The sequence below is a fragment of the Giraffa tippelskirchi genome, chromosome 7 (genome assembly GCF_054371585.1).
Source record: "Giraffa tippelskirchi isolate mGirTip1 chromosome 7, T2T-mGirTip1v1.2.pri, whole genome shotgun sequence".
Taxonomy (NCBI): domain Eukaryota; kingdom Metazoa; phylum Chordata; class Mammalia; order Artiodactyla; family Giraffidae; genus Giraffa; species Giraffa tippelskirchi.
This window is the reverse complement of record NC_137281.1, coordinates 123654087-123678653: the sequence shown is the minus strand read 5'-3', so window position 1 is coordinate 123678653 and position 24567 is coordinate 123654087. Positions and strand designations below refer to the sequence as shown.

At 43.1% G+C, this 24567-nt stretch overlaps 1 long non-coding RNA gene across 1 annotated transcript in view; it reads left to right on the top strand.

Annotated features, from left to right (window-relative positions):
- The first annotated feature begins 3167 nt into the window (after positions 1 to 3167).
- LOC145512393 (uncharacterized) overlaps positions 3168 to 24567 on the top strand; it is a 64784-nt gene continuing 43384 nt past the window's right edge. The window contains exons 1-2 of the long non-coding RNA XR_014058493.1: positions 3168 to 3287; positions 16244 to 16405. This is a non-coding gene — a long non-coding RNA (uncharacterized LOC145512393). The remainder of the gene's footprint in view (positions 3288 to 16243; positions 16406 to 24567) is intronic.

The window sequence follows — 24567 nt, the reverse complement described above, 5'->3', positions numbered from 1 at the left end:
AGAACAATCAGAATTCCTATACACTGCTGGCCAAGTGTAAACCATGCTGGAAGGAAAACAATCTGTCATTACCTAATCAGGTGGCAGATGTTTGTTTCCTACAACATCACTGTTTGGATCTTGGAAGACACCCGCACGTGTGCTCCCAGAAACCAAGAGCAAGAATGTACCTAAAAGCCTGCATTGCACTTCCTAGAAAGAGCCAAAATGTCTATTGACAACAATATGAAGGAGCAAACTGTGGTGCAGTCTTACAAGAGATACCACATAGCAGTAAAACAGAGTTCACAAAGCACAAAGATGACAGGGGGAAAGTTCCAGGAGAATGTATACAGTATTGTCTACCACTTGCATAAAGTTTAAACAATTTAGAGGTATAAATTTGGTAAACACTAAAAAAAAAAAAAAAATTTGGTAAACACTAAAGAAAAACAAGAGAATAAGAAAAATAATTCAAGATAGTGGTTAGCTCTAGGAGGCAGGCAAGGGATCTGAGCAGGATAAACACACAGGGTCCTTAGATATGTTTCTTAAGCTTGTTGGTGAGTCCACTGGTGTTCATTTCATCATTGCTCTTTAAACTTTCCACAGTTTAAATTATATATATATATATATATATAATGTTGCATGGTTATGTTTAATAAAAATAAATGGGAATATTCTAATATATTCATTTATTTTTATTACCTATAACCACACAAAATTATGGGCTTCCCTGGTGGCTCAGACAGTAAAGAGTCTGCCTGCAGAAGACCCAGTTTCAATCCCTGGGTCAGCAAGATCCCCTGGGGAAGGGAATGGCTACCCACTCCAGTATTTTTGCCTGGAGAATTCTATGAGCAGAGGAGCCTAATGGGTTCCATATGTATGTATGTAAATAACACAAATATTTTTCAATGCAGTTACCAAAGCTTTGAGGTCAGTCTTCAAAGAATGTGAGCTTTATTTATTTGTTTGTGTGTTTTAATGTGCTTCTACTATTCATTACTTCATAGATACGCCACACTGAAGTTCTCCAGGTTTATTTTACCCCAATATGAAAATGTTTCTGAAAATAATTGCTCTAAAAATGCCTTCTATTCTGCTCTGCTATGGGGGAAGGTGTAATAAATTATCTTAACTTTTGGATGAAAAGGAAATAATTTCTAACATGAGTGTTATCTAGAAAGCTCTTCCTGCACACTCTGAAGTTCTTTATAGTGATTTCTCATATAACACTATCAAATATACCACCTGGCTGCAACAGCTGTGGATAAAACCTGTCCTCTAGCTTTGTCACTGGGTTTGTACTGTTTAATATTTTAATTCCTACTCCAAATGGATCTTTCTGGGAGAAATTGTGTCCATGGGTCTGGGGTCTCTCCCCAAGTCATTGTTAAGACTTCCTCGTGCGCTCTCTCTAGTCTGAACGCTCATCTTCCAGCCTGACAAGTCCTGCAGGCTGCCTTGTGGTGCTCACTACTCCCTTATAACCTCCGTCTGGAAAGTTTAGAAGAAATTAATTCACTGATTTCCCAAACATGTGGAATCTATGCTTGGATGCTAAATGCCAAATGCCAATTCAGTGGGTTTCTTCTTTAAAGTTAAATCTTGCTTTCATATTACTTATTTCTATGTGTCCAGATGCCAACAGTGAGAGGGCATGGCAGGCTCTGTCAGTCATTGTCACGGACTCTCTAAACTGGATCACCAAGCCTCACCCATATTTGACAGCTTTGCAGTATTCCTGACATGGAGATTGCCCTTTCCTAAAAGACTGCCTCTTATTTACCCCAGTTTCTCCCATTTTGTTCCCATTATCACAGAAAACACAAGGACATGGCACTGGGGATTATCAAGGATGTGTTTCTGGGGGTCATAAGAGATTTTCCAGCACAGTCTCAAGTATACATGTCTTCAGCCCCATATTCTGCCCTGTTCATGTAATGAAAAGAAAGAATTGACCACTCTTACAAACTGATGCCAAATGTATATGCAGAGCCAAGTTTCTCACATTAAAACATAGGGCATGTTCAAAAAGTTCATTTTTAGGTCAGCTGCTGAAATGTGAAATGCATTTTCTTCTAAAAAACAGTGTTTGCAGTGTTAGTGCTGACCACAGGCTTGGCCCTGTACTCTATCTAACAAAGTATCAGAAAGAGCATGCTATTGCAATGAAAATAAGGAGAACACAATATTGTGTTCCATGGATAATAAAATACCATGCCCAACAGTTGCAAATAAATAATTTTTATTTATTTGAATTCTGGTGATTGATGAAAGGTTAATTCATCTAGCAGACAAAAAGGCAAATGAAAATTTCTGTAAATATTCTGAAAGAGAATTCAAGCAACTTTCAAAGATTTGAAGATATTGATGAGTCTGCTTTTTAGTAGCAGTAGTAGTGGTGGTAGGAGGAGGAAGAAGAGCAAGAAAAGGAGGAGGAGGAGCAGGGGAAGGGGAGAGGGAGGAGGGGGAGAATTGTTATCATCATGCAAGCTTTTCACTTCAACATTTCTGTCTTTTCATTGATACAACTCTATCATTTGTAGAACTCAAGTTACTGGTTGATTTACAACAAAATAATAGAGAATTGAAAGGGGAAAGGCTGAAACTGAGAAATGAGAGTTTCTCCTGAATAAACAACAGAAGCATCTTGAGTAGGATTCATTGATTAAAAACCCACACATGTTTATTCAGCATCCACTATCTGCCCAGCTCTATGCTAGGTCTTAGGGATATAACAAAGAAGAATAAGACAGTTGCTACCATCTTGGGACCAACCTACTGCAGTGGGTGGTGGAACAAAATGAGGCAAGGGGCCTAGGAGTAAGGATTGACACATAAACATATAAATTACACGATAATGTGCTAAACACTGTATTAAAGGAAGAGCAAGGTACAGTTTGTGGGAGTCTGAAAATACTTCCCCTAAACGACAGTTTATCTTCAAAAATGAATGAGAATTTTTCAGAAGGAACAGAACATACAAAAGAACAGGCATAAAATCATTTTTAAATGATGTGAGGTCCAGAGTAAGTACAGGGGGAAAAGGAGGAAATAGAGACAAGGCTGAAGAATTAAGGAGGAAACTAACTAATCCTACATTCTTGAATGTCCAACAGAGAGTTTAAACTCAATTCCATAGGTAACTTGGAGACAACAGCTTCAAATGATAATAGAATGTTAGAACAACCAATGAAATTAACGGAGAAGGAGTTAATTGATATTTGCATGACTTAAAAGGGAGAAGACCGCATCAGGAAATCGTGGTTCTCTCGGTGGAGATAGGAAGGAATGATCAAAAGGTATCAGCTCAGAGCTCTTCTTGGCTCTGGAAGCTACTGAGACAGTTCAGTGGCTTTTCAAGGGGAAGCAGAATTGGGAAAGGGATGGGCCCTGGGGTCTTTGGGAGGCAGAGTGCACAAGTGTGTATACAGTGTTGGATGTTTGCAAGTGCACCCCTCAGCCTTTTACAGGATCATTTCATCTTAAGATTGAACATAGGGCGAATTTTATATCTTTGTGTCAGTGACTGCTGAAGAAATGGAAATCATGTACTAGCAGGTCATCTGCAAGTCCTGGGTCATATGTAAATGGGGAATTCATGTTTAATCATTGACAGCAGCTAATGAACAATCACTTACTTGTTTGAACCTCCCTTAGGCATTTCTGCAATGTGGTTCCTAGAATCGTATTTTTCTTTTTCTTCCTTTCTGCCCCCCAACTTTCCCCAGTAAAAGAGTGCTTTGGGGGCAGTAAACCCCTCCAGTGAAGAATGGTCTCTCACAGTAAATTCATGGCATTTTAACAGGTCTACTTTGCTATATCTCCGGCTTTTTGGCTTTTCACAGGTCTTAAGTTTCAGAACTTTGGGCGAGAATAAGAATGTAAGCAGCTAAACAAGAAAATGAGAAAATTAAAACATCAGAAATGAATAAAACCTCACATGTTCATCGGGCTCCTCAAGTGGCACTAGTGATAAAGAATCTGCCTGATCCCTGGGTTGGGAAGATCCTCTGGAGGAGGAAATGGCAACCCACTCCAGTATTCTTGCCTGGAAAATTCCATGGGCAGAGGAGCTTGGTGGGCTACAGTCCATGGGGTTACAAAGAGTTGGACTCAAATGAGCACACACATATTAATCAGGGACAGTAGAGATCTCAGAGTGCTAAATCCTTTACCTGATTCTGCTGTGTATGGAGAAACTGTCCCCGGCCAAGGTGGATGGCCTAATCTGTGATACTGTATGCACTGTAACCTTCCCAGCTCCTCAGGAAATGAACCGGCTCAGATATCTAGCTGTATTTAGAGAAGGAAGGCACTGCCACCTACAGGTTGTAAAATCAGCAACATAATACATTAATATTTAATTTGTAGAAAAAAATTATTTTATTAATGTAACATTTTCATAGCCCTAAAAGCCTCAAAGTTAGCTAGTTTATCCTCCTGCCTCTGGGCAGATCTGTTCCTAAATATGCAGGAATTTTCACTGAGATTAAAGAAGCTTAGTTCTCAGACAATTAAAATCCAAATCAGACTTGCCCTGAAGGAACTGGGAATTATGCTGGACTTGCCACAGGGTAGGCAGTGAAAAGGTGGTGGGTAATTGCCTCCTTACGCACTCTTTGAACTCAGAACTCCTTGGGCTTCAGTTTCTTCATTTGTAAACCGAAATGATGGATTTAAACTGGTAATTCTCAAAGTGTGGTCCCTGGACCAGCATCACCAGGGAACTGTTAAATACATAAGCTTTTCTGGCTCTGTCCCAGACCAAGACCCCAGACCTATTGAATTGAAAACTCTCTGGGTAGGACCCTCTGAGATTTAACAAGCCCTCCAAGTGACTGTAATCTACACAAAAATGGGAGAATCACTGGATTAGATGATCTAGAAATACCTGATAAATATGCTATTTCACATCACTAAAGTGATGTCACCTGAAGTTCAAATACCTGCCTGTGGAGGAGCTGAATCCCTGGGAAAGACTGACCTTGGAGGAAGAGAAGGCAATTGAGGAGATTGACAGGACTGGAAAAGTTGAAACGGAAGGAGCGGGTTTACTACCCTACCAAGGGGATATGTGGCCATCAATGAACCATCTCAATGATCAACTGGACGTCTAAAAACTGAAAGATTTTCACCCTAGTTCATCAACATAAAATTGTACCAGAACATCACTCTTTCTCTGCCTGGCTTTGTCTAAGTTAATCTCTCCCTTGGCTGAACTCCAACTACCAAGTATAATCCTTCAAAAACCAGGTTTTCTCTCCTCCTTCACAAAAACTTTTGTGAACAGGAATACATCCATATTTTTCAATTACTCTGAATCCCTTTGACCCCTCAAGTCTGTAGTAGAAAATTTAGTACTTAATGACCTACCTCCTAGAATATTCTCAAATTGTTTCTCATGATTATCTCATCTCACTGCCCACATCTCCCCAAGGACTTTTGCTTATATGACTCATATACTTATCCCTATGTTTCTGACAAGTTCCCAGCATTAGCTCTGGTGCACATTGGTATTTAACAAATTGTTGATGGGTTTTATGTGGCTCTCTGAAAATACACAGTGTGGTCTTTGGATAGATCTTAAGCCCCTCATTCCTTCACTGTGCTCATGAAGGATTCTGCAAAATGGTCAGGCTGACCTTAAAAGCAGCTAAGATCCACAAAAAGCAGCTGAAATGAAAGGGTGAGGACCTCTAAGCATTATCTTAGACCCACATGCATAGATCAATGAAATAATCACAATTCAAGCTTCCTCCATTATGGGGCATTTACTCGGACAGTTAAAAAAATAAAATGTGAACCACACTGAACAAAATTTAAATCATCCTTTCGAAGAGAACTTAATGAAAGTTGTGCTCAAATGTAGTTAGCTCTTGAAAGAAACTCAAATATCACTAGTAATTTCTGGTATTGTGACTATAAGGCCATTTATGCAAATAATTACTGAAAACCTCCATGAATTTGTTCTGGATTTCCTTTCAGTAGTAAGAAGGAATCTGAGGACAAGCTGAGATGGCCTTGGGCTATTAGAGCTGTTCCAGTTGTGTGTTCTGCTAAGAGAGACCATCTGTTGTGAAGGAAAAAGAGTAAGGAGTCTGAAATTACCCCAAGTCCCTTCCTTTTATGTAGGGAATGTGAACATCTGAATGTACTTGACTCTGAGGCCAGAAATTGTCCAATTCATGTTAGCCTACCAGCTCCTAGCCCAGCTCTGTCACACAACAAACCCTTTGTTAACCTAAGTTAGGCAAAAACACACTGCTTCCCAGGTGGCACTAGTGGCAAAGAACCCACCTGCCAATGCAGGAGACATGGTAGACATGAGTTCGATCCCTGGGTGGGGAAAATCTCCTGGAGGAGGGCATGGCAACCTACTCCAGTATTCTTGCCTGGAGAATCCCATGGACAGAGTAGACTGGTGGGCTACAGTCCATGGGGTCGCAAAGAGTTGGACACGACTGAAGTAACTCAGCATGTATGTAGGACACATTCATACTAATACAGCCATAGTTATTTGGGGGCAAATAAAGTTTATCCTCAAATTTTATTTATACAATTCCCACTCTAAGAGGCCTAATTGTTTACAGTAAAGAGACCACTTTGAATAGGACAAAAATGGACAGGGTCAAAGTTTGGATCTTCATTGCCAAACAAATCAACATCATTTTAAGAGTCAGTCCAGTTTTCTTGGATCGGCTGGGAGACTGGTTTGGGTTTGTTGTGTGTGTTTTACAAAAATCCAGACTTTCTCTATAACTTGTAGGCTTCGTGCTGTCCTCCTGAACTCTCATCAGTGTATGACATTCCAGATGACCTAGAATTGAGAGATGTTTTCTGCACAGCTCAGAACAGCTGTCTGCCAGCTGCACGGCGGAGGTGGTGGCATTTCAGAAGGGCTGGTCAGTGAAAGACCCTTTATTGTCTAACAGCAGAGGACCAAGCTGTGAAGTGTATTGTGTGCGCGGCAATCCTTTGAGATAAAAGGTGCAGAAGAAGGAGAATGGACTCTATTCAGCTTCGTGGCGGCAGAACAGAGACCGTCTTCATGGGGTCGGATTCTATGCTTTGGGTGGAAGAGGGCACTGGCAGTAGAGCCTCGTGGGTGCAGAGGGGTGAGGGACCCTCTTGCGGTTCCTCTGGGTGGCTCTGAGTCCAGGCCTACACAAGCATTGCTAAAGAATCACTACACTGTTGCAAGAAGCATATGTGTGCCCCTTGAAAGACATTCTGTGTGTTCCCATATGGGAGAAGAGCAATAGAGGTCTCCCCAAGGGGACAAGCAGCAGAGACCACACAGCTGGAGGGATCGTTCGGAATACCCAGCCCCCACCTCTCCACAGCGATTCCCCGGTTACAGGTTACTTTCAGAGGCAGACCTCATGCAAGTCTTGCAACACCTCTGGAAAACATACAGAGCAGATATTAATACTTCTGTTTAATAGAATTAAATATTTCTATTTAATAGATGCAGAGAATGAAGCCCGAGGGCTTACGTGATTTGCCGAAATTTATGTGGCCAGTGAATCATGAGATCTGAGACCAGAGCTCTTACCTTTGCATCCTAGTTAGTGTTTTATCCTCCACCATGAGGCAGCTTCTCAGAGTCTGCCTCTCATGTATAACCTAGAGCCAGAAGCCACAGGGCCCCGTGGTCTGAGGAGGGTAGCCCTGCCTTCCTGGTCGAGTCTGCTCTTGACTCCCAGTCACATATGCACTTATCACAGTACACTCTCAGGGTCTAGAAATGGGGGCAGGACATGAAATTGGCAGGACACGGTGACGAACATGGCAGGAGCTAAGGCACACCCATGACCTCAATGGGCTGGTAGTCTTTCTCTTAGAGGAGAGCCCCCAGCCCCTAACCCCAACCCCCAGGGACTTGTGGAGCCTTCCAAATTTCAATCAAAGGCAAATAAGAAGGCAGAGTCAGGTTGCTGAACCCCTTCTTTGGAACAAGCGGGAGATGCACTAGCTCCACTGAGCCATAGTAAAAAGGAACTTTATAAATAAAGCAAAAACTAGCCCAGGGATGTCCTTGGGTAGTCCAGGGATTGAGACTTTGCCTTCCAATGCAGGGAGTGTGGGTTTGATCCCTGGTCCTGGTGCTAAGATCCCATGTGCCACATGGCCAAAAAACCAAAACATAAATCAGAAGCAATGTTGTAATAAATTCAATGAAGACATTAAAAGAAAAAATATGTTAAAAATAAATAAATAAACTAGTCCAAGATTTCCCACAACTTCAGTCAGTCCAACAGGCCTCCAAAAAGACCATAGGACTTCAGATTGCATGAGATAAAATAGCCTCATCGATGGGGACATGTCTCTTCCTCAAGACTTTACAGAGTTTCTGCATCAGATGTTTCCTGAAAATACAAAACTCAGACCAGCCTGGCTCCTGGAGAGCAAACATCTGATCGCTTGGGGACAGTTTCCTTGTCTATTGAGATGGAGAATGGGGGTTGGACACATGTTCTATCTGCTTCACAAAGAAGTGTGTGTGTGTGTGTGTGTCTGTGGTAGGACAGAAACACTACTTGCAAAAGTGCTCTTTAGAATATAGAGAACTTGACTTTTTTCCTTTATTGGCGGTAGTACAGAAATATAATGGCCATCCAAAAAGAAAATCTCTATTTCCATCACCTATAAATCTGGGCAACGGACGTTTCATTTCTAATTTTTTTTAAATGACATAGGACATTGAGTCTCAAACTTTAGCTGGCATCAGAAACTCCTGGGGATTTGCGCCTGATCACTGGGCCCACACCCGGAGTTTCCTATTCAGTAGGTCTGAGGGGAAACCTGAGGATTTTACATTTCTAACAAGTTCCCTGATACTGAGTCTACTTGTCTAGGCATCACGCTTTGAGAACCACTAATTTAGGGAATTAAAATAAAAAACTGAATAAGAAGCCTTATTTAGAAAGTTACTCTGTCCAACCAGAGTGGCCCAGGGTTGTTAGAGTTCACTTTCACTCTGGGTGACTTTGGAACAAGACAGTTGCCACCTTCTCAATGACACTGCCTACAGCGCTGCAATCTGTTTCCAATTTAAAGGAAGAGTGCTCTGCACGTGCTGAGCTCAATAAACATGTCGTCGACAGGCAGCTCTGCACCTGCAGCTGAGTTGACACGATGCTTGTGGACTTCAGAGAACTTAGTGAAGACTGTTAATGCTGCCTCCCCTTGCCAGGGTTTTGCCATGAGTCAGTTTATACACATGACTCAAAAGCCAGCTTTAAGTAAAATTATACATTGGGCCTTTATCTTCCACCTTCTCTGTGCCTCAGCTTTCTCCCACCTGTAAAACTGATCTCTCTTTCTCCCTCTCCTGCCTTCAGCCAGCACTTCTCAAAATGTAATGATCACCCAAATTATTAAAACGCAGATTCTGATTTAGTAGGCCTGAGTTAGGGAGGCCTGAGATTCTGCATTTCTACCAAGCTCCCGAAGGATGCTGATACCTCTGGTTTCCAGACTCTGCTCTTGGAAGCAAGGCACGAAACAAGTTGAGGCTTCTTAAGATTATCTAAAAATCCTATCTTTCATTCCCTAGTTACCCTTCTGTTAGGTGAGACTAGAGGCTAATGGAAGATTATATCTACTACTGTTATTGCATGTGAACTTAACAACCACTTCTCTTCCTGGTGATAACGTGCTAGAATGTGTAGGATTTCAGAGGCCCTGGAATAACACAGTAAGGACTTCCAGTCCAGGGACTGGCTGCTGAGATAAAATGTTGGGAGTTCGGGCCAGTTCTCATCATTCTCCTTGTATAGCTCTGACCTCCATTTGCTGAGGAAAGAATCAATCTTTAAGGTAGATGAGTTGACCTGATTATTTATTTATTTGCAATTTATATCCTATCTCCTTCTAAAATGGATTTAAGGCGAGGAGATCTGATTAAGGATCAGACTATCTGACCAGTAAAGTCAGGTGTAAAATTGTCCCCTATGTTTTCAATTGTCCTCTTTTTATAAGGAAGAAGGAGGGGGTTGGGGGATGTGGAAACCGCACTTTTCCCCGGTTTTCCTACGTGTGTACTCTCAGCCATTCTTTTACTTTTTGGAAAATTCACTGTATCAGATCAAATTGTCAATTGTTCTCTTTCTGTTATTTTATCTGAAAAGCAATGCCAGCTTGAATCAAAATAACCCAACGCCAAGAAGCAAATGAGAAAGATGATTTATCAATAATTTATGGAGCGTTCTTTGACCCTTCATTCTCCCCTGTCCCCTTTACCCCGTCTGTCACAATGTCCTGTCGTCCTGCCTTTCACATCTCCTTCAAATTCACTCTCCCTCCCTCACTTCCATGCCTACCAAATAGCCCAGCCCTCACGACCTCCCGTCAGAACATCACTTTTAATTCCTAGAGTTTAGTGGCAACTCTTTAGCAGCATTCTGCTAAGAGTTCCTTATGCATTAACACTTCTAGTTCTCAGTGTATATTACAGGCTTATCATTTTCCCCTTTTTACAGGCGACAAGTTGGATGCTTGGAGGTGAATTAACCTACCTCAGTTTCCATAACTAGCAAGAAATTGAGTAGTAGCATGCAATTTCAAACTCAGCCTGCAGTTTCAAGCTCAACCCTGATGCACTCTTCCACAACTACACGGTACCAACTCCTGCACTCTGGATGCATCTGTCTGTCTGCACATCAGTCCATATGCTTATTGGTCTTCCTATCTCAACTTATTCTCCACCGCCATATGGAGGTGATTAGAAATTACAATCTATATTACATTAGAAATTATTATCTATATTAGACTAGAGTTCTCTAGGGGTGGTAAGGCAATCATGATGATAAGGTAATCATCAAAACTACTGCTCTAAGTATGTGAGGTCTTACTGCTTGGTCTTACCGCACTGTGTACCTACACCACCCCACAGGGAGTTCCTATGGTTTAAGTCTCTCTCATACAATCTATTGTCAAATTGTGAAAGCAACTCCCCTAAAACACCATATCTTTGTTAGTTCAGGCTATTATAACAAGATGCCACAGATGGGGTGGCTTAAACAACAGACATTTTCACGCAGAGGCTGGGATGTCCAAGACCAAGATGTGGTAGAATCAGTTTTTGGTGAGAACTCTCTTGCTGGCTTGCAGATGGCAGTCTTCTGGTTGTATCCTCACATGGAGAGCAGAGAGAACAGTAAACTGTCACTAATCTCATTACGAGGCTCCACCTTTATGGCCTAAATACATCACAGAGCTCCAAACACCATCATTTTGGGGATTAGAGTTTCAATATATGAATTTGGGGTTGGACACAAGCATGCAGTTCATAACACACTGTTTTCCTCACATTGTTCCCCTGTTCTAAGAATGAACAAAGCCTCAGAAGAGAATGTTTGTCATGTGCTTTACTGCTTAGTATCTGAACCCTGCTTTCATGCTTGAGGAATCCTCTCCCTTAGTTAGCAGAGACCACTATTGAAAGTTCTATCGCTAGCCTGTCTTGCAACTAGGGCCTGGGTATATAACCGAGGACCCATCATTAGAAAACTCCACCCCAAATTTTAAACCCAAGAAAGCCTGGCCCTTGCAGAGCTCATTCTGGCAAAGGCTAGTGATAGGTCTGCTTGCTTTTAGAAGCAAGGGTGGTGGCACATTTAGCAGCAGAGTCCAGGACTGAGCAAGCTGAGCCCAGGTGTCCTGTAACAGTAAGAGAGGTGTCTTCAATGACCAAGTAGGTTATACCTGGTGACACAGCTTCCAAACCCTGCAAGAGACTCTCAGAGCTTCCTGCTACTGTCTGATTATATCTTTTACTGAACTAAATCAGCCAGAGCTGGGTTTTGGCTTTGCTGGTAAGCAAACACTACCTGCTTTAAACCCCTTCCCTCATCAACAGAAGGGACAGCCACTGCCACCTACAGCATTTGCACCTCAGAAGTAGAACAATATATATTTAACATGTATAACCAACAAGTACTGTCCTGTATAGCACAGAGAACTCTGCTCAATGTCATGTGGCAACCTGGGTGAGAGGGAGTTTGGGGGAGAATGGATAAATGTATATGTATGGCTGAGCCTCTTTACTGTCCACCTGAAACTATCATGACATTGTTAATTGGTTATACTCCAATATAAAATAAAAAGTTTTTTAAAAATGGAGCAACAGAGGGAGCCCCATCAGAGCAAACCTCGACTTCTCTTTTGCTTTATCATTTTCAGTGACACATTCATTTACATTGAGCTGTCGTGTCCTGATCTAGGACACGAGATCATTTTGAGCCCTGGCACAGGCATACGCTATAACTACTGCAGGATGGGCAGGAGGATGCCAGGGCCTCTCCATAGCACCACCCCTAGTACCGGGACCCTAATAGACCCCACATTCCCACCCAGCTGAGATGGTGGGAAAACTAATGAATCAGAGAACCTGGTGAAAAGGGTCCCTCACAGTGCCTGTCCTGCCGCAGCCCCTGCTGACCACATGGGTCCAAGGCCCCTCTTCTTTCCCACAGGGACCACAGCTGTGGTTCGGGGCACATAACCCAGGATGCCAGTCCACTGACTCACCAGTGATCCACACCTTGATGGCAGTGTTTGTATCTTGGGTATTTGCCTATGTCCAAACTCATCAAATTGTCCACAAAAATTATGTGTAATTCTTTGTATATCAGTTATACTTCAACAAAGCTTTTTTTTTTTTAAGTTAGAATGAAATGGTACAAAATAAGGATGAGCTGGTAGAGTCAGATTTCCTCTTTTGGGACCTGAAGTTGAAAAAAATAAAATGGATACAAGCAAGTAATTTGCAATAAAAAATAAAGCTGAAAAGCCATATTATAAGACAGGAGCAGGGGCCACAGTGGACCACAAGGATGTCAAGTCATGAGGAGGCAGAAACACTGAGTGTGCAGAGCAATAGGGCCAAGAGGTTATGAGATAGAGAGGTGAGAGAAAGAGCACTGGGGAATCCTCAGGGGCCCATTTATGGGGGCGATCAGAGTGAAGACCCCAGAATTGCAATGAGGCTTTTGGCCACCTTGCATCTGGAAGATCCGCCCCCCCACCCCGCCCTGTTCTACTCCCCTCTGCCAGGCTGCCTGCTCTCCTGAGGTCCCCATGCCCAGGCATCTGACCACATAACACCTAGGATGTGAGGTCACTTGAAGCTGGCTATGTTCTTTTGATCAAAACAGCCTATCTGAATGTGAAAAGTGAAAGTTGCTCAGTCATGTCCAACTCTTTGCAACCCCATGGACAATACAGTTCATGGAATTCTCCAGGCCAGAATACTGGAGTGGGTAGCCTTTCCCTTCTCCAGGGGATCTTCCCAACCCAAGGATCGAATCCAGGTCTCCTGCATTGCAGGTGGATTCTTTACCAGCTGAGCCACAAGGGAAGCCCTATCTGAACATATGGACATACATTTCTGCCAACACAAGGCTCAGCTTCTTGAGCACCCTGACTTCAGGAATGCCTCCTTGTCCGCAAAGTACAGAAAGAACCCAGAGGCTGGCCTTTCTGAATGTAGCTCAGGCACCTGGAAGCATAAACATGCAGTGTGAATCAAGAGATTGTAGATCCTAGGAAAACAATAATGGTAAGGAAAAAAAAAATTAGCACAGTTAAAAAATAGGATAGAATTGCATTCTCCTCACATCTGTAGTCTCCTTTTGATTTTTTTCCAATTACTTCTCTTTTACTGCCTTTCCATTACCTTGTACAATGGTCTGGTGACTGTGCCGTCAGACTTCGAGTATAAACTGAGTTTTGGGACACTGAAGTGCAGCAATGACCTGTGACTAAATGCAGTTTAGGTCCCTGCCTTTCACACAGTTATTCATCCCTGGGCTTCCTAAGTCAAGTTTAAATTCTTCTGCTGCTTTTCAAAGTCCTTCCAAGCCAGGACCCACCCTCCTTATCCAACTTCATTTCCCTTGCCAATAATAACCCGTTAACTCAGGCCCCAACTTCCATATTTTATAAAAGGGTTCCATGTAGATTTGCCACAAGCAGCTAATTTGTCATAACTTCTAAGCACATTATACCCCCGGGACAAGGCTGGAAAAATAACATCTGGGCCCTTGAAGATATTTCTTTGCCTTGCTGTTGTCACAGCTAAATGGAGTGATTCATTAGCCCTGGTGAGAAATGCCTGACTGTCATTCTTAGAAGATATTACAGTTACTATGCAGTAGCAAATCAATAGTCAAAGAAAATTGAAATCTCTCCCTTTCTGGAAATCCCTCAGTACTTCGGGTTGACAATTCTCACAGTCCTTATCAGGCAGAGCTTTGCACTGTGGCTATTCCTGCATTCATACAGCTCAGCCCACTACCAGGCTCCACTCTGAGAGCGAAGACAAGCATAGTTCCCTGTCTCTAACTGGGCCTGGGACTGTGAAGGTGATATGTGATTGTTTATACTGAAATGAAACCATTCCTGAAACACAGGTTTTCTTTCTCCTTTTTAAAAGAAACTACATTTATTGACCACCTTCTTTGTTCCAGTGTCCACGCATGCTCAGTCATGTCTGACTCTTTGCAACTGCATGGACTGTAGCCGACCAGGCTCCTCTGTCCTTGGAGTTTCCCAGGCAAGAATACTGGAGTAGATTGCCATTTCCTCCTGCAGGGGATCTTCCTGACCCAGGGATCAAACCCATGTCTCCTGCATTGGCAGGTGGATTCTTTACCACTGTACCACATGGGAAGCCTCCTTGTTTCAGACAAGGGACTAAATGACTTATGTATCCCATTGAATGATCTCCCTGAACCCCAGAACAAGCTTATGAGGTGGACATCCCTCCTGTGTCTGTGATCTTGGCTAGCAGGAGCACGTCTTTGTTGGTAAACTCACCTTCTACTCTTCTGTTTTTCTGGTGGCTAAGAAAGTAACAGAAGCCCTCAAAATGAGAGAAAGATACATTTTCGACAGCAAGCAATCTAAATTAAGCTCTTCAACTGGCCTTCAAGTGTTTCTCCATGTGTAGGCCTCAGAAAACAGCAGATTCGCAGATATATCGAACAAGAATGTCTATGGGTGATTTAACATACAATTCAAATGCAGGTTCCCAGACCCCGCCTCTGATTTATGTGGTGAGAAACTTTGGGATGAGCTGTAAAGCACTTAAGGTAGTTTGGACGCACATATAAGACTGAATCTCTGTATCAGTCAAAATGGGCTAGGCATGCTGCAGTAAGAAATTGTGTCAAAACCTCAGTGACTGAGTGGAAGCACAATGCAAGCAAAGTTAAAATGTGAGTGAGATTTAAAATCTCACTGCCACCACCTGCTGAGGGAATGAATAACTCTCCAGGGGGTAGTCCCATGTGGTGACTCAGTGATCCCAGCTGTACTGATCATGCGGCACCTTCATTTCAATACAAGACAAGGGTGGACTTTAGTGTCAGAAGAAGGGAACTTGCCTACACAGGGAGTCATGAGGCAATAGTCCATGTTCATAACCTTCAAAAAGAAGAGGAGAACTAGAAATGCTAGTGATCACCAGGAAAATATACCTTAAGTGAGACTGTGTTTATGTCCCCATAAACACATGCCACCCTTCTAGAAAGCTCTAATTTAGTCTCTAGTTTAATGACATCCTAGAGCGGCAGGTGAATGGGTTTTGTAAATTAACATGTGCCTCTTCCAGCTCCATTTCAAAAGCACTTCAGATCTCAGGAGAGGAGAGCCAAGGCAAAAAGTAACCATCATCCGCCTCATTGTTTTCTTTTCTTTGTGTTTCTATGTCAAGAAAAGGAACTAGGTGTAGAATTTTCCTCAGGGGATGTTCAAAATGATGGAAAGAAGCTAATGTCACCAAGAAACCCTGAAGGAAACCTCCTGCTGATGCATGCTTACCTGGAACCACTTCTAGACCATAGAGATAACACAAGGATGGTTCCATTGCAGGATTTGGGAGTTGGCCCACCCATTCACTCTTTTGTTCTTTCCCGCTCTACCCCAGAGTTTTCTTACTCTTTGGTTTACCATGGAAAAAGCAACAACTCTACACAGTTTTTCTGTCTCTCCCATCTTTCTAAAGGAAGCACATATACCCTCTTGTTTGTTGCTTACCAAAGAGAAATAGCCAAGGGTCAAAAAAAAGAATGAGGAAAGAAAGTGTAAGAAAACCCCTGCCTTAGGAATAAGCTCAATAAAATGGAGGTCACATAAAGACTTTTTTTAATTTAAATTTATTTTTAATTGGAGGATAATTGCTTTAGAATATTGTGTTGGTTTCTGTAAAGGCATATGTTGATTTGCCTGAACCTTCTCTCTCCTCCAGGAGGAAGGGACCACATATCCTTTGGCTAAGCAGAGGCTGCATGGAGGAGAGGATCAGTGAACAGAAGACAGAGGCCGACTGTGTTTCCAATTACATCTCAGGAGGAAGCCGGAGACTCTAGAACAGTGACTAAGATAACCTTGAAAGGACCTGTACAATTTTGTAAGTTTGCTCTTTTCTCTCCTCTCCAGATAAGAAATGGCCTCCCATGCTTCAGCCAGACTTGGATGTACCATGTGTGTATGGATGTGTGTACATATTAGAACATTCTATGAGAGAGGAAGGAGAGTGCTGGGAATTGGTGTGACCTAAAAGGTGGGCCTTGGTGTAACTATGAGGCAGGCTCATGGCAGCTCCAAAAGGAAGTAACTAAGCCATATAACCTTTTTTCAATTTCAAAAACTTTTTGCAGTAATCACCCAAAGTCTAATTTTCAATATAACTGATGCTAGACTTAACCTTAATAGTGCTTTCTTTCCTTCTCTGATGGTTGTTGTTCAGTGGCTAAATCATGTCTGACTCTTTGAGACCCCATGCACTGCAGTATGCCAGGCTCCTTTGTCATCCACTATCTCCCGGAGTTTGCTCAGATTCATGTCCATTGAGTCGGTGATGCTGTCTAATCATCTCATTCTCTGCTACCCCTTCTCATTTTGCCTTCAGTCTTCCTCAACATCAAGGTCTTTTCCAGTGAATCAGCTCTTCACATCAGGTGGCCAAGGAATTGGAGCTTCAGCTTCAGCATCAGTCCTTCCAATGAATATTAAGGATTGATTTCTAAAACAAGTGCTTTAGAGCCTTTTGCACTCTTGCCAGATGCCATTACCTAGAAATATGTTGGCATCTCATATAAACGTATGTTTAGATTTCTATAACTAAATGTATCCTTATGTATGACTTATTATTACAGCAAATTCATCCATAAATATATGACTTTATTTACAGGTGAGATCTAGTATAGGCTTCTACATTTCTTTTCCACTGATACATGTGCCAACGAAGAATGTGTTACTTTTCCTTAGGAATAAAATCTCATTATTTGTAAAATCTTAGTAGAGCTTAAATGAGTATAAAAAGTATTGACTTTGTTTAGTAGATGCTTTCAACATTTATGATTTAAAAGTCCCATATTCAAGGATGATGTTCTGAGACATTTCAAGGTGACCTGTAGCTCTAGAGCTAAAAAAAATGAGAAAATGTGGTAAAACGGCTGCTATTTGTGGATGTTTTGCAAAGGAGAGCCATGTGGTAGAGTGGAAATGGCAGGAGATTGGAAGCCAGAGACTTAGCGGGGCTCAAACTCTGTGTGTTGACTGTATGATCTTGGAGGAGCCACTTCACCTGGCTGTGGGACCTAGATGAAATGGGAATCATGTCCATCACCTCACAGTTTATTACGCAATGAGTTAATATGTGTGAAAGCATAACTGTAAATCATTAGGATTTAAATTGCTGTATATCCAAGCCTGTTTTTTTCACCCCGTTGCTCACAGTGCCCTGGGCCGAGTACTCAGTCAATCAACATTGGTTGGATAACAAATTAATGAATAAATGTGTGAGTCTGGATTTTCAAAATGTTTTTGCACCTCTCTGAGTCATTTATGGACATCTATAAAGTTGAGAATTTATAAGTTGTTCTTGGATAATCAAACCTTTTGGTTCAGGGGTAAAAGATAATTGTTCAGGTTTTCAAGCCTTTCTTGAATATGGGACAATAACTGGCAGGGCTGATGATGAGAAATTATCTTCATCCTGCTTGAATATAAGATCACAGATTGGGAGAAGCTTGGAGATAATCGCTTTCTTCTCAAATATGAGGAAACTGAAGCCCAGAGGCTTTTTGAAGTCAGTGACTTCATATAACTTTTTCCTTCTATTGCTCTAGGGCTATTGTAGATAGATGTACAACAAATACATTTTTAAAATGTATTTTTTAAGGACTGCACTAAGCACTGAGGAAATAATAAACATTAACAAGATAATCCCCACCCCACCCCTGCTCCATCTCCTCCTACCTCCTGCCCTTGAGATTTGAGTTCAAGGATAGTTTTCATCATGACAGTGCCAACTCACAGGGACTTTTTGAAAAGGAGTGGACGGGATCTGCCCCGAGCCTAGGCTCCTAACTAGCTCTGTGATGTTGGGCTAGGCACTGACTCCTTCAGTGGCCTCTTTGGAAAACATATGTATTGGGTCAGCCAAAAAGTTCAGTTGGGTTTTTCTGTTAACAGCTTATGGGAAAATCCGGAGAAATTTTTTGACCAACCGAATAATTTTCCCTCCTTCGGTGGGTTCTGAAGGTTAAAGGAGATCATGGATGTGAAAGAGCCCAGCTCAGTGCCAGGCACATGGGCAGGTGGTCAACCACAGCCAAAGCTCATTCTCCCATAGCCCTTGGAATCAAGCTTGGGCCCAGAGGGTGACTATTTGTCTCCGCTTACTGTTCTTTGCCCCATTGGTAAGGGGGTTTTAGGGAAATAAAAATAAAGCAATAAATCACACACACTGTAACCTTCAAAGTCTGAAAAACACTGCCCCAGGCAACTCATGCACCATCCAGGGAAGCATGCTGGCCCTTCTTTCTCACCCCACTCACACAGGAGGCTTCCTGGTTCTGCTCACCGTGAAGAGCGGGACTTAGCAGGGAAAGGACATTTTCTTAACCTCTCAAGCATGATCCTTCCCCTGAGGATATGGGTCAGATGACCTCTGGGGAGAGGAGAAGGGAAGGCAAAAGCATTGCATATTCATGTGACTCTTGACCCATTTAAAGGTCACCCCCTCAAGCTGCAGCACCCTTCCTGGGAACTCTCAGCACCTGACTCCCAAGGGGGTGGTTGGCCTCCTCCTTGTGACTTAGTTACCCAGAGGGTGGTTAACCCAAAGCCCACATTCCACACAAGGTTGTAACTGGAAGGAAACTTCAAGATCACGCATTCAGGGCTGACATCTCCTCTACGACATACTCAACAAGTGGCCTTGTTTGGACTCACCCAGTGATAAGAAATTAAATAAATTTGGGGGAAAACTATGCTGTCTGTGGACATCTCAGAGAGCTGCAAAGTTCTTGTTTAAATCCACCCCTGCCATCAGGGAGCTGTGTGGGGAGGAGACAGATGTCAAACAAGCATGGGAAACTCTGGAAGTACAAGCAGTGTGAGGGTATTACGAAACTACAGGGCACTCTGGGCACATTGACCTTGAGGGCTGGTTCTGAACTGTGTTGAGGAAGGGGAGGATGATTTGAACCTCCAAGGGACAACTGGCATCTCCAAAATATTTGAAGACATCTTTTATTAACTTATATGCAGAGTACATCATGAGAAACGCTGGGCTGGAGGAAGCACAAGCTGGAATCAAGATTGCCAGGAGAAATATCAATAAATTCATATATGCAGATGACACTACCCTTATGGCAGAAAGTGAAGAAGACCTAAGGCGCCTCTTGATGAAAGTGAAAGAGGAGAGTGAAAAAGTTGGCTTAAAGCTCAACATTCAGAAAACTAAGATCATGGCATCCGGTCCCATCACTTCATGGCAGATAGATGGGGAAACAGTGGAAACAGTGTCAGACTTCATTTTTCTGGGCTCCAAAATCACTGCAGATGGTGACTGCAGCCATGAAATTAAAAGACGCTTACTCCTTGGAAGGAAAGTTATGACCAACCTAGACAGCATATTGAAAAGCAGAGACATTACTTTGCCAACAAATGTCCGTCTAGTCAAGGCTATGGTTTTTCTAATAGTCATGTATGGATGTGAGAGTTGGACTATAAAGAAAGCTGAGCACCAATGAATTGATGCTTTTGAACTGTGGTGTTGGAGAAGACTCTTGATAGTCCCTTGGACTGTAAGGAGATCCAACCAGTCCATCCTAAAGGAGATCAGTCCTGGGTGTTCATTGAAAGGACTGATGTTGAAGCTGAAACTCCAATACTTTGGCCATCTGATGCGAAGATCTGACTCATCGGAAAAGACCCTGATGCTGGGAAAGATTCAGGACAGGAGGAGAGGGACAACAGAGGATGAGATGGTTGGATGGCATCACCGACTTGATGGACATGGGTTTTGGTGGACTTAGGGAGTTGGTGATGGACAGGGAGGCCTGGAGTGCTGTGGTTCATGGGGTCGCAGGGAGTCGGACATGACTGAGCGACTGAACTGATTGACTGACTTTATTGGCACGACTACCAACATTCAGTGGGTAGAGGACAGGGATACTGTGAAACAACCTTCACAACAACAACAACAAATATCTTACCCCAAATAGTGTCATTTAGAGAAACCTGATCTAGAGGATTTAAGGAAGACCCCTTTCTCTGGAGAAGTTGAAGTTGTTTCCCAAAGGAGGAGTCAAAGTTATCCAGGGAGAGTATTGCAGCAAAGGGAACTGCATGTATGTAGAACCAGAGGCCATTCAGCATGACCAGAGCATAGACAAGGAAGATGATTTAGGAATTCAATTTATAACTCAGGCGGGTTCTACCCATTAGGATCTCATAGGGAAAGTTCAGTCCTTCTTCCTTGAGAAGACCCTCCAAGAGGACAGCTGTACTAACCTTGCTGATACTTTTTTTCTTCTCTCAGTCCTTCAATGTTTCTCCAACAGAGAGCTTAGTGGCTCTCTCAGTCCCAGTTACATCTTGTCTACCTATCCCCCAGCTTCAGGGCCATGCTGAAAGCCAAGCCATCTCACCAAGTGTGAGGTGATGGACATGGAGACATGTGGGTCCATCACCACTTACGGAGGTGCAGATAAGATCACAGCTTTGTTCCCTGTAAGTGCTTTTCTGGGTGGAAGGAAGCAGCTCTATAGGTATGTACATCAGATCTGTCTTGCTCGAATGGAAAATGAACCCTAGCTATAGCTGACCTTGAGTGTTCCCAGCCCTGACCTGGAAAAACTGTACAAGAGTGAGTCACATAGAGCTGATTCACACTGCTCTATGGCAGAAACTAACACAACATTGTAAAGCAATTATACTCCAATTTTAAAAAATAAATTAAAAGAGAAAAAGAGTAAGCCAACCAGATGCAGGTCTTCAAACCTGACTCTGAGGGCAGTAGGAGAAGGGACAGGGAAACCTGGCGTGCTGCAGTCCATGGGGTCACAAACAGTCAGACACGACTTGGTGACTGAAAAACACCAGGAGGAGGGAGGGACAAAGGGGAGAAGGGAGGGCTTTCTCCTCACACCAGGCCTGACCTTCAGCCTTTCCAACCCGGGGTGCACACTTACCTGGGGCAAGCACCTCCGGGCTGCACCTCTGCCAAGTGCTTTGTCAACCCATTTCCTGGCCAGGGCCAGCCTCGGCAAGCTCAAGGTAAGGCAGGTTAGGGCAGGACATAGGAATCAGGTTGGGTTACAGAAGTCAAGAAGGAGTGGGGTGGGGAAGGAGACCATCAAGAACAGGTTTCTCTTCCTGACTTGGAAGAGGCTGGGTCAAGGTCAGCCTGAGGGCATAGGCAGAGTAGCATGCACAACTGTCTGAAAAGGTGCCAGGACTTAGCGGTCACAGGGTGGGCTGTGTGGCACAATAAGTCATCCACAGATAACTCTAACATTTCACATTGGTGATCCAAGTTAGCTTGCACGCATCCATGCTAAGTTGCTTCAGTCATGTCCGACTCTTTGCAACCCTATAGACTGTAGCCCGCCAGGCCCCTCTGTCCATGGGGATTCTCCAGGCAAGAATACTGGAGTGGGTTGCCATGCCCTCCTCCAGGGGATCCTCCCCACCCAAGGATCGAATCCACGTCTCACACATCTTCTGCATTGGCAGATGGGTTCTTTAACACTAGGTAAAGAATACCAAGTTAGCTTACCAGTGGTCAATTAGGTTCATCACTGAAACTAGCAATTATTCTCTCTTCAAGTATTTTCAGTTAAATGTGTTTTGTTTTTCTCTTTTTTAAAAAATTGTTCTAAACTATCAAGGCGTAGAAGTTGTTGGAGGGGATATGTGTTCTAAGTTTGAACTGATACATTCATTAATTACTTTTGAGTAGGCTCAGAAGTGGCCTTCCCTGGTCACTCAGCAGTAAAGAATTTGTCTGCAATGCAGGAAACGCAGAAGACACGGGATTGATCCCTGGGTTAGGAAGATCCTCTGGAGGAGGGCATAGCAACCCACTCCAGTAGTCTTGCCTAGTGAATCCCATGGACAGAGGATCTTGGTTGTCTACAGTTCATAGATGGCAAAGAATCAAACAGCTGAAGCAGCTGAGCACACACGGGCCCAGAAGTGGTAACAGTTTAGTAAGAACAATGCCATGGAACCAACAAATACTAGTCACTTCCAATGTGTCAGGTTCTGTGTTAGGTACTGAGAGAGAGAAAGATGAACAGAGGATCAATCTCCAAGGCAGAAATATACCTTGTATATGATGGCTAAGTAAAAACCACAGAGGTACAAAGTGCTGAAAGGCACAGAGAGTCCCTTCTGAGAGAAGAAATTAAAGATGTCAGGGGCAAATTTGCAAATTAGCTGGGCCTTGGAGGGCAAGTAGGGTTTTGATGGAGGAAGGGAAGTTTGAATATGGATAAGGAAAGGAGAAAGCAATGAAGAGGAGAAGGAGTAAAGCAGTAAAGGAGAGGAAGATCCAGTATGGATGAAGGGGGTGGGCTTTCTTTCTTTTCTTGCCTGTTAGGTTGACCTGGCTCAAGTCAGAAGAGCTTCATCCAGGAGATGCTGGTATGTTTCCTTGGAACGAAGACTGTCCCTGCCTTTCTATAGGCTCTGAGGCACTCCTGGTTCTGACACTTGTTCGCCTACAAGTCTCCAGGCTGACTGGGTTCCAATGTTGGGTCTCCTAGTTCTACATCACCTTTCCTTGTGCAATCCTGGGTGAGATAAAAGCTCAGTTCTCTGCCTCACACTCTGACTGTTCATCTGATACACCTCAAAAACTTTTGAAAATGTGTATGCTGGGGCATTGGAGAAGGGAATGGCAACCCACTCCAGTATTCTTGCCTGGCGAATTCCATGGACAGAGGAGCCTGGCGGGCTACAGTCCATAGTGTTGCAAAGGGTCGGCAATTAATACATAGCACACAAATGCTGGGGCACATCCCAGACTTAGGAAAACCACAGGCTGTGGCCCAGGCAGCTGTGCTTTGCAATGAGCTTCCCAGATGTTTCTGATACCTATCAAGAATTCAGAACCACTTCTGTGGTTGGAAGGCTGATGTCCATTGAAGACACCTGTTCACTCATGGCTATTCTATTCATCCCTACAGAGACCAATCATAGTTTTAATGTTAAAATCGGTGCTGAATGAACACATTTGGGGATAATTCAAAATGGAGAGCAGATAGGTTAACACAGGAGGGAGCTCACCTATATGCTCCTCTCATTTCTCACTTTTCTCTGTGAGCTTGGGCAACCCCCTAAGCTCTCTCTCCTCAGTTTTCTCATCTAACAAATGGAGACTGCAGTTGTTTGCCACACATCATGTGCAAATGAAATGGAATAATGTTGGCAATAAGTGCACTGAAAAGCAAAGGCATTCAACATATATTTTGTAATAGGACATTATTATTAACTCACCTAATTCTAGCTCTTTGTGGACAAGCAGCACCATCTCATTCTTCAAGAAGGACTTATCCAGTAGAGTTCTGTACACAATAGTCCATGGTGGGCACTTCCACAAAAGAAAATCTACTGAGCTAAGGCTATCCTCTGCCAAGACACAAAGATGTTCCCTTTGTCAGAGGGTAATAATTGCGGTTACTATTTAATAAGAAAGACTTTCAAGGAAGAACAATCAATTTGCAAATTACATTGGGTAAAGAGCAGACGAGGAATCGCTCAGCCATCGTGGCAGTCGATGCATACGAAGTGAGGGGAGACTTGCAGCACACAGGCCATCCTGCTGCCTCTCTGCCTTTGCAGATTTACAGTCTCCAGAGTTCATCCCAGCTCTTAGCTCAGGGAATTTTGATGCATCAGTATATTTCTTAGGTCAGGGGCCAAACCTACTGGGTAGAACACTGTCCTTTTATGAGTGGGAGAAAGGATCAATCCAAAAAGGAATATATAATTCATGACCAAATAGAGCAAATCATTCAATCAGGAAGCCGACACCAGCCCAATTTATGACATGGCTTTACTAACTGTATTCCCCACCGTGTCACCCAATAGCCCATCTCGACCTAAAAACACCTGCTTTGGAGAATGAGTCTCTTCAGCACTGGGGGAGAGAGCAAATCACTCCAATCAGTAGCCATCCCTATTGATGGAAAACCTAAGCCAGCAACATATAAAAGTAAATAAAAATTGAACTGCAGGTCTGAAAGAAACAGCAACACGGTATGGCTAAAT